Below are 10,429 nucleotides of genomic sequence, written 5' to 3'. Positions count from 1 at the left end.
GGAATTCTACAGGCACCGCAGCCTCAGTGTGGTGCTAATTAACCCACTTCCCTGTGTATTTCAGTGTCCATTTAGTATGCTGTGCTGCACCGGAGCTGTCCCTGGTCCTGAAGTTGATTTATGTCGAGTCCCAGCAGAGATTTGTGCCAGATTCGGTGTGACAGACTCCGTTTTACATTCCTAACTGTCAGTGTCGATCAGCAAGGTGCCACAGAATGTGACAACTTGTTAGAAAAATGTCATTAATTTAACAATTTCCTTAAGCGTATTTATCCATCTGTGTGCTACCTTAGATGAACAACTGTGTTGTTCCCATCCCGATCAATCTGTCATCCTTATTAAACCCTTGCAGCTCGGTGGCTCTTATTGTTGATGGTGAGTTTAAGGATGGGGCGTTGTCCACGGTGCTGAACCACCACACTGTGTTGAGTCCCAAGGGTTGTCAAGTTTAACCTTTAGATTACATTTAACTTAAATGCTCGATTGGATAAGTGATTCAGTGTATTTGGAAGAGTGTTGCCTTTACATAACAGCAAATTACTAACCACTTTATATGATTTTGTATGACAAAGACACTTTTTCTTCCGATGGAAATGGCTCTTTGTCAGGAACAGCATCCCTTCCTTCTTGCCCATGACCCACTAAGTACTGTAATTCCATAAATTTTACTATCAACCTTTAATGACTGCCATTAACATATTAATGAGAGATGTTCATGAAATGGACCTCCATCATGTCTTGTGGAACTGGAGCAACCCGTTGGCTTTGCTGGTCCAGTGTATGAGGTGAACAAGGCTGTGTGGCTAATTTACACCTTAAGCACAGTGTCATTAGAAAACCAAGGACTGTCTGCAGAACATCACATTCATTTTGCCTCTGTTACTGTCTGGACGTGTGCAGAACATGTCCCTCCAATAGAAAGGAAGCATCTTGTGTAATATTTGGCCTCTTTTCACTATCAGTCTTCATGTTCTAATGCCAGCGTTCTGTTCAAAAAGGAGATCATGTCCATGTCAGTGGTGACTCATTCCTGTATCAGAGATGATGCATGCTTGTTTGATTTTACATTTTTGAGTGACTTCAGTACACATGAGGAATTGTGTTTTCTCTTCACTGCGAGCTCAAAGTACCAGACTGGTTGAATGTCAGGCTCCTACAAACTCTTAAAGCAATTCTTCCACAGTCACACACAAGCTGAACCCCTCTGTAATTTGACCTTAGCTGCCTCCAGTATCCCCCAAGCAGCCAGGGAGGACACTCGATTCAGATAACTCTATTTCACTGGGCCTGTGAAATGGATTTAGGCCTGTTCAACTAAGAGCCCATTCATTTTGGCTCCATTTCAATGTCTATCACTCCCCCCAGAACACCATCAGACCAATTTATAATTTTAAAAAACCTAGGATTATTTGGTGGAGGGAATGAATATACCTCATATTTCATACAGATTACCTTAAGATATCTCCTGCTGCACTACAAATTCTGTATTAGCATATAAGAAACTGGCAGCAGTATCATATCCTGTTTATTATGGTCTGTGCTTATCGCTGCAGGACAAAAAGGTTCATGAGCAAAAAAATATTTTAAACTGCTCAGAGAGAATATTTAACTTTTTGTCTCATCACAAAGCTGCTGCGTTCCTTCTCTAAGATGTCAAGCACCAGTCATTATTTTTTACTCTTTGATTTTTTACTCTTTGTTGAACACGGCTAAATATCCAGTACCTGGACCTCCCACAATATCAGTACGCAGTTATTATACTGCAAACAGCACTTTTTCTAATGGCTAAACTGATGTGCTAATGATGACCCTGATGAAAAGAGGAATTAAGCTGATACCAGAGGCAGTGTTATAAAGGTGAAATGACCTTGTTGTCAGCTTGAAGCAACAACAGTAATACTGTGATAGTGATCAGTGTTTTCATTCAAGATATTTATCATGGTATGGCAGATTCAGTGCTTAACAATGTGGCTACTAATTCAGTGGGATTGCAGGATTAATAAAACTGTGGAGGGGATGAGAAAGGTAAGCTGCTTTGTTTACCCTTCAGTAAACACAGATCACATTTGCAGTCTGATAGAGATAATGTGCTATTCTTTTGAAAAACATTGATTCAATCATACAGTGCCATAAGCACCGCAAGTGCAGAATGCTTTAGTAAAGTTCTGAGTCATAACTGAAAGTACAAATTGTGATTCCTGTCTGGGGTTAGAGAAGTATACTCATGGTGAAAAAACATTTTTGTACACATTCCTGGACAGGCTCAAGTAAACCACATCAACTACAAAGTGCTCCTAGGTTCGAGTTCCCACTGCAGCCACTCCCGTGTGGATGCTGTGATGCATTCTCCTTCAACAAAATGTGTAAAACATTAAAAGAATTTTAAAAAATAATTATGATATACAGCATGGCCTGCATTCATGTGTGTAGTTACACATCAACAGTGCAGACATTATCTGTCAGTTCTTTTCCAGAAAAAATATGGAGAATTGAAGGGCCAGATATGGATAGACATCTGTATCTAGAGTTTATTGCCATGGAGGAAGCCTATCAATGAAACCCAGTGAACAGATAGCTTCAGAATTTATCAGTAATGATATAGTGCTGTGAATGAGAAGGCTATAGCTTCTCCATTAGCCATCCATCACTGACGCTGTGTTGCAGATAAATTACTAGGCAGCAACAGGCTTGTGCTGAAAGGCTGACCTCAGTGATGAAAACAAAACCTCCCCCACGGCCATGCCGGTGTGCACAGCCCCCTCTTTTCAATACAACAGTCAGAGCTTTTCTCTGTACAAGGGAACTCATATCAACACTATTACTTGTTGATGGTGGTCTTGCATCTGTGCACTGACAGAAAAGAACAAACACACAATTTGTCTCTAGACCAGCGATGGAAAGTCCCTCTCCTTGACATCAGTGCTTGAAGGTGAAATCAAAAAACACAGGTGACATGCATCTTCACAATGCTGTACCTTGCCTGTTAAAGTGGGACCTGGTTTTATTAAACACCCTACCATTCATCATGTATTTTGCATTTGCTGTAAATGACTGCATAATATTTTGGCAATAACAACCCCCTCTTAGCGAGAAATATCCCAATTAAGTTATTAGTCCACAGTATTGATTTCAGTACATTAAACCTGAGTGTCTGCTCATAAAGGTCAACTCAATACTTACACTTTCTTTCCCACCGTAGCCCAGCTACACATGTATGTTTACTGTAAATACTATTTTGTTAATGCTTCTGCCTAAATCATCAGTTTCCAAAAATGGACATACTAAACTAATCTACAGCATTTTTTTTTTAAATTACAGAGAGACATGATATGATCTGTTGTTGCAGGTTTGGACAGGACTTGGACAGCCTTTCTTGTTTGCCTCATTACTTTGTTTTGAGGGAAATGTAAAGCTGCTCAGATTAGATTCTTTACCAAGATAATGAGGAAACAATTTTCCGCCACATATCAAAACATATCAGTAAGACGCTCACTGACACAGTCAGTTTGTTTTTCTGCAATACCAGCTCGTAGCAACTAAAGCATTAATAAAGCTTTTTATGGTTAGGGTTATACACTCACAGCACTTGATTAAAGTAAGATTGTGGTCTTCATTTAGCACAGAAAAATGCACAGTAATTAGAAGCTCGAGACATGGCATGTTTACTTCTAAACTGAACCAAAGTTGTTGTTTAAACCTAACCACATGCAGCATTGCATTTGCTATCACTACATAATTGGGAAAGTAGAATAAATGTAAGGCTTCTTAACACTGCACAACTTTATGGCTGGGGCTAGAGCAGCAGGGGAATGTCGGGTGATGGAGTGTTTTTTTTTTATTTTTTTTATCCAACCTGTGCCTCTGCTAGTGAGAGTAAACAAATGACACAAAGCTGAGTGGAAATCATAGAGATAAATTCTCAACCTGTGGTTTGTAGAGCACTGAGCAATAGAAGAAGAGACAAGTTAAGGCATGTGAAGTGACCTGGTCCACATTACCCCTGTCACTATCTGTATTTCCCAGCTTGGCCTGACACATCCACGGGCCCTCTGCTAACACAGATAATGCAAGGCACAGAGAAAGACTGTTTTGTGACAGCATTAGGAAAAGTAGAGAGGGGAGGAGTGCATGACTCAGCGAAAGGTGTCGGCCCATTAAAATTCAATTTACAGCTGGTTTCAGACAAATCTGTAAGCTCCGTGGCTATAAGCTCTGTGGCCAGAGGTGGCCGGACATTTGGAGGACATTACAGATTTACACTTTAGTTCTCAGTACCACCACTACCACTACTTAAGCTGCCTTAGCAGTGATGAGTTTGGCACTGTGTTGTTCACAGTTCATTTATCGGGGTGAGCTGGATGGCTGTCCAGTCTGTGGCTCAATCCTCCTCTGACCTTAAGGATGTCAAAATCTCCAGCTTTCATGTGATCACTTAAACCAAAAGGAAAAGATCCCAAGGAGCATGGTATAGGAAATGTTATATACCCATTGATTTGGATAATTAATACATAATGTCCCACTGCTGCTTAGGTTCTTCTTGTTTCTGTGCAAAGTCGTCACACTGTCACCACTCATGGTTACAATTTTGTAGCAGCTACTACATCACTCACTATGCAGATGATTTTTTTTGGGAAAAGCCTAAGTGGGACTGAGTCTCTGCTGGACTCAAGGTCCGCTTGTGAATTGAGTTACTATTGAGTTGTATCACTGTGGAATGAAGATCATTTAATAATCTTGAAAAAGGAAATGTTAAGCATCCAAAACCAGCAGACAAAAAAGGCAAATGGATGTGACCTGGAGGGGTTACAGGAGGCCATGCCACTTCAGTGTATGGACACAGCTGTGGCTAGAACTGATGAGTTTCTTCTCTGGAATAGGACCCTTGATTAAACACACAGATTAAAACAACCTGGCTTTTTCAAATGAAATCTTACCAAAACCATCATTTTCAACATTAAACAGAGAAACCTTTTACATTACCATAATACCCTTAGATCTATCTGCCCAGATTAATTAGCTTACTGTATTTTATTTGTTTTATCTTTTTTTTGGCCTTATATATTGTATGTGTGTGTTACACAAAGTTTATGATCTGATCAATGCACATAAGACCAAAGAACATCCGCACAAACAGATGTTGTTTGTACTGAGTAAATCAACATAAGATTCACAGTATGGACAAGCAAAATGACAAAACTATAGGAAAAACTTTTTAATCGTCCAGATAAATGCAACGTAAATGTACTACAGCTTATTTTACTCCTCATCTTAATGTCCTTGCTCCACAGAACCTTCCTGACCTACTCACTCTGTATGAACCTGTGAGAATGCTCACATTCTCCGGTTCAAGGCTTTTAATTGTTCCGAGAATTAAAACAAAAGCAGCTGAAGCAGCCTTCAGTTTCTGTGGTCGCAGCCACTGGAAACCTTTGCTAGACTGTATTAGATGCAACCCAGTGTGAAAATGTTCCTGTTTTTATAAACATATAATTAGCTTAAGATGCCAAATTGATTGTTTGGAGTTATCTATGTATTTTCATGCTGTATGTACTGTACATTCCATTTGTTCTATTGTAATGTGAAGCACACTGAGTCTTGCTTTGGTTTATTTTTTGCTGTTGTTACAAGGTGTGGTTGTCACAGTGAATACTAACTGGGTGCAAGGAAGTAGTAAACTAAAGTAGCAGCAACAGAATAGAGCAGTCAAACTTTAGTTGGGGTCCTGTAGCACCACACAGAGCTTAAGCTGGTGATGACGTTTACAAATGAAAACATAGTTTGTTTTGTAAATGTTTGTTTCTTGACACCTGCTTTTTCGGCAACAGACTCTAGTTTTGGTTATTTGCGGGCAGCAGAAACAAGTTGTGTTCAAGCCACTAATGTACAGTATTGTCACTTTAACCTGACACAGTTTTTTATTTACACACCCTGTTTTTTAAACTGGAGTCATCTTTGGCCATGTCGTGAATTTAAGCTCAACATTCATTGTTTTTTGTTTTGCACTGTGGGAACTATGTTCACAGCTTCTCTATGACTGTGTCTCTCTGCTGTGATGCTGAGCAGGTAATGTCTGTTCACAGAAAAAAAGGTGCTACGTGAGTGGTGAGAGTAAACCAAAATAGAAAAGTTGTGGGATGAGCACCTAAACAATGCGCTGATTATAACGCTCCATACAACCGAGTGGAGCTGCAGGTTCATGTGATAATAAAGGCTGATAATTATAGGCGATGCCTTTCACATTGTCGTGCTGTTTTCACTTTCCTATTTGACACGTTACTGTTATAAAATCACTGATTATCGCTGCTTTACAAGGCCTCAATGCACTCTAGTGCAAATAATAATGGCATATCTCAGTAAATCAAGCAGCTGATTTTCAACCGATGGTATCAAACTATTTCAGTTGTGCCTAGCTGTGTTGTGAATGTCAATGCTAGGAGCACATTTTTTTGCATCAGTAAACTATTAAATCCAAATTCACAGACACTTTGATAATATAATTCCCTGTCTCTACACTACAAACACACATGTGCTTTTATTTTATTATTTTATTACATGTAACAGCTGTGATCTGGTTTGCTTTTGAGACAAACTTTTCAATGTTGGATGTGTTTTTTGAGGTTGTAGAGGATATTTAGTGAGAAAAAGAGCTGTCGCCAATCACTGGTGTTATTGTTTTATCCCCACTACAGACAAGGGATTTAGGGGCCCTTTAGAAACTGTGATTGACAGCCATGTTAAATTACAGAGAACCTCCAGAAGAGGCTTCTTCTCTTGTGGTTTGGCTCGCTGTAATTTTCCCAGAATCTGGTGCAAGCATTCCCTTGTTACTGAGCCCTAATTTAACAGTTCTGAAACACCCCTGTGCACTTGGTGCTCAACAAAAACCAAATGCTGCTAATGCCAAGTTAATTAATAGAACCCCAGCTGCTTGGGCCACAGAAAAACACACAGTACCAAGGAGGAAATATTTTGGAGGCTACGTGTTTATTGTGACAATGCTTTGGTGTCAGTGGGACATGGCCTTATTGGTTCTCTCATCTGCTTTGTTAATTTTGTTTACGGAGCCGTTGCTTTCCAAAAACTGCTGTGATTAATTTCAAAATCACAACTCTTGGGGTTTCTGTGTGCTGTCAGATCTGAAAGGAAGTTAGTACTCCTGCACAAGTGGCCAGATTTGACTCAACACACAGATTCATCAAGAATTTTATCACATGAAATCCTATTAGTTATTCCTTTGATTGGAAATTTTATACTTCCTAGAGTTATGTTTTTGTATTTATTCTCTGCTGTTTGTCACATTATAATCTTATGATTTAATCTAATCTATAATAAAGTAGTTTTTATAATTATATTGTTTAGTTACAACTGACTGAAACAACACTGGAGACTGATTTCAACCTGTTCTCATTGCCAGGTTGTCGGATACCGACACTTTGTTGAAACTTTGCTAATGCTGCTGCAGATGGGTTAACACTGGATTCAATAGAAAACTGTATGCGTCAGCAGACAAATGGCAAAGGGTACCTTGGACAGATCTATGAGATGCCAGTAGGTTTGACAAAGTGTCAGTGTCTGATGACCTTGGGATGAAACTGGGTTGCCAGTTTTCAGCAGCTGAAACCTTCACATCCTTACATCTTAAAGCAATGTAGGCACAACAGGATCATTTAAATATTAATGTGTTTGTTTACCTAAATTATTTTTAAGAAAACACCTTCACATGGATCACATGGATATCTCTATAAAGCCCATATTTGAGAATGGTAGCACTGTCCTTTCAACCGGAGATTGAGCCTCATTTCTGAGATTGCATGATGTTTTAAGTTTCATTTGAGTGTTTAAACCGAAGCCAGGGCTTTCCCTAACCAAGTAGATGCTGTGCCTAAACATAACCACCTATAAGGAATGTCAGGCATTGTCTTTGGTTTTTGATGCCAGGTTTTGACTCAGAAAAACACTGCAGTGCCACAGTTTGAGGCATTAATGTGAGTCTAGCACATTTTGCACCTGTGACCAACAAATTTATTATAGGCCTACATTTTGCTATGAGACTGGGTCGGACAGATTTGCAGAAAATTCATAATTCCCAGATGAGCCCCTAAGTTAGCTTTTGAGACTGTTAGAAATGTGTGAATCATACTGTAAAATGGCACCGTGGTTAGCACAGTCGGCTTACAGCAAGAAGGTTCTGGGCTCAACCGGAGCCTTTCAGTGCTGAGATTTGTATCCCACACTTTTTCCACCCATTGCAAGCTTCTTACTCCTTCCTTTGGAGCATACAGTAGATAACAACATGTTTCCACTGGTTGCAAAACTTTATCTAATCCTGTTTAGAAGGAAATTAATTAAAAGGTAAAATGACTGGCCAAGGTGCTTCCATTTGTGGTGTTGCCCCCTCTGATAAAACACCATGCCACCCAATCATTTAATTGACTTTGCTTTTCATGCAGTATCTCAGAAATAGAGAGCAATATACAAGTGTGGGGAGCAAGGTCATAAATCATCTAGTCTGTATACACTATCACTTAACAGAGATAGTAGAGATCTAGCAGTCACTATTAACAAACCTCCTTTGACCTGAGGAGCAGAGCAGCAGCATTCTTGCTTAGCCCCCAATGCTTTCAGGAGAAAGCAGAATCCACACACCTGCATCTTTCCATTCTGTATCTGACTCTTTAATTTTTTATATCTAGCCTACCTCCTGATATGAAAAGGCAGGTCAAATTGAGAAACATTGCCCTGAGTATAGTAACTGTGGTCACTTAATGGCTCTGAAATATGTAGGCATTTTCTCCTGTCCAAGGTATGCATGCTATTGATTCCTCAGGGGCTCCATCAATCACAGCGATAACTTCACCGTCACTTAAGTCATGGAGAGCCATCACTCAGGCCCGAGGCTGCGGGAGGACAGGACAGGAAGGGACAGAAATCTATGGGCTCTTTATCTTCCCAGTTTGTTTTATTCTTGCATGCGTGTTGTTGCCAGCAGTCTGTGTATGATGACAGTAAGAGCCAATGAATCAACGCACAAACACTTCCCCTCTAATTGTGTCTCCTCTTTTTCACCTCATACCTAATCAATTTTGTAGTTTAATAACCTCACACATCTTTGGGATGCATATGGATCCAGTAAGTTTCTACGTGTCCTTTGAAATCACGGTGGAAGCACATTACTGGATAAATTGCACGTACATCTTTCAGACTTGCTCACTAATCAATATTTTATATAAAATGCTCTTTATCCCTGTGCTTGTTTAATAGTGAAACATTGTGTCTGACTGTGCTAACCACAAATCTGATAAACAAGCCAATTTGGAGCCTGACAAATAAATGACGATAAAAAAAAAAAGTCATTGCTTTTTTTTATAAAGTGACAACTTAAAATTATTTTCATTATCAATGAATCTACTACTGTAGCCACTTTTTAAATTTATAAATGGATCATTAAGTCAATGAAATGTTTAAGAGAGAAGGTGGTCCAACACATTTTCCCAGAACCAAGGTGACACATTTTTTAAAAACTTGTTTAACCACCATCTGTCCTGGTCAAAACCAGTATACTCCCACTAGGACTATCTGCTTTTGCTTTGAATTTTATATTTTGGCTTTGGGTCTATCATTATCATGAACCCCCCCTCGTGAAACAATGCCAATGGGTCACATTCTTGCTTATAAATCTTGCTATCGTTTACAGTTTCTGATAAGAGTCCTGTGCGATGCACTGCTTCACCTTTGCAGGCTGACAGACGAGCCCCAGGATTTGTTGTCATTGTAAAGTCAGGCGGCTTGTTCTTACAAAGTCAACAGCCTTGTGTTTGTTAGTAGGTTTACCATCTAACACATACAATCAAATGCTTCACATGCTAGTGTCCTCTTCCACTTTGACTTATTAGCTTAGTGTACTGAAAGGCCAAGTGAGCATTCAATAACTTGAGCCAACAGTGAATTTTAAGAGTGGACCGAGAGGCACACTATATTAATACGCTTACAGGCTGAACTTTGAGTTTTAATGGTTTAAATATTTCAACTGACATTTTTGAATTAAAAAGTGACTGCATTAGTCCAAAACATATTTCTGCCTTTTAACACAGTGTCGTGTGGATAGTGGACAGTGGATAGTGTGCTTGATAACTACTACAAAATGGAGTCAGAAATATATACATTTGACATTTCATTTGCTTTTTCGTTACAAATTTGAAACTGCCATCATGAGCGTTTCTCTTCTAGTGTTAGAGAAATTCGTCAGCAGCGCTTCATGTCCTGTAAGAGGCTGAATGATGTTTACAGTGTAGTAAAACAATGACTGTTTATTTTATTATTTTATTATTTATGTTCAGACATTTTTGAACATCAGCACCAACTGAAAAACCTTAGTCCCAAAATATCCACAATACTATCCGCTTTATTTCTCTTCCACGGCCCAAATACA

Source organism: Monopterus albus, unplaced genomic scaffold (genome assembly GCF_001952655.1).
Source record: "Monopterus albus unplaced genomic scaffold, M_albus_1.0 scaffold53.1, whole genome shotgun sequence".
Taxonomy (NCBI): domain Eukaryota; kingdom Metazoa; phylum Chordata; class Actinopteri; order Synbranchiformes; family Synbranchidae; genus Monopterus; species Monopterus albus.
The sequence above is the reverse complement of the archived record's forward strand: the minus strand, read 5'-3'. Positions refer to the sequence as shown.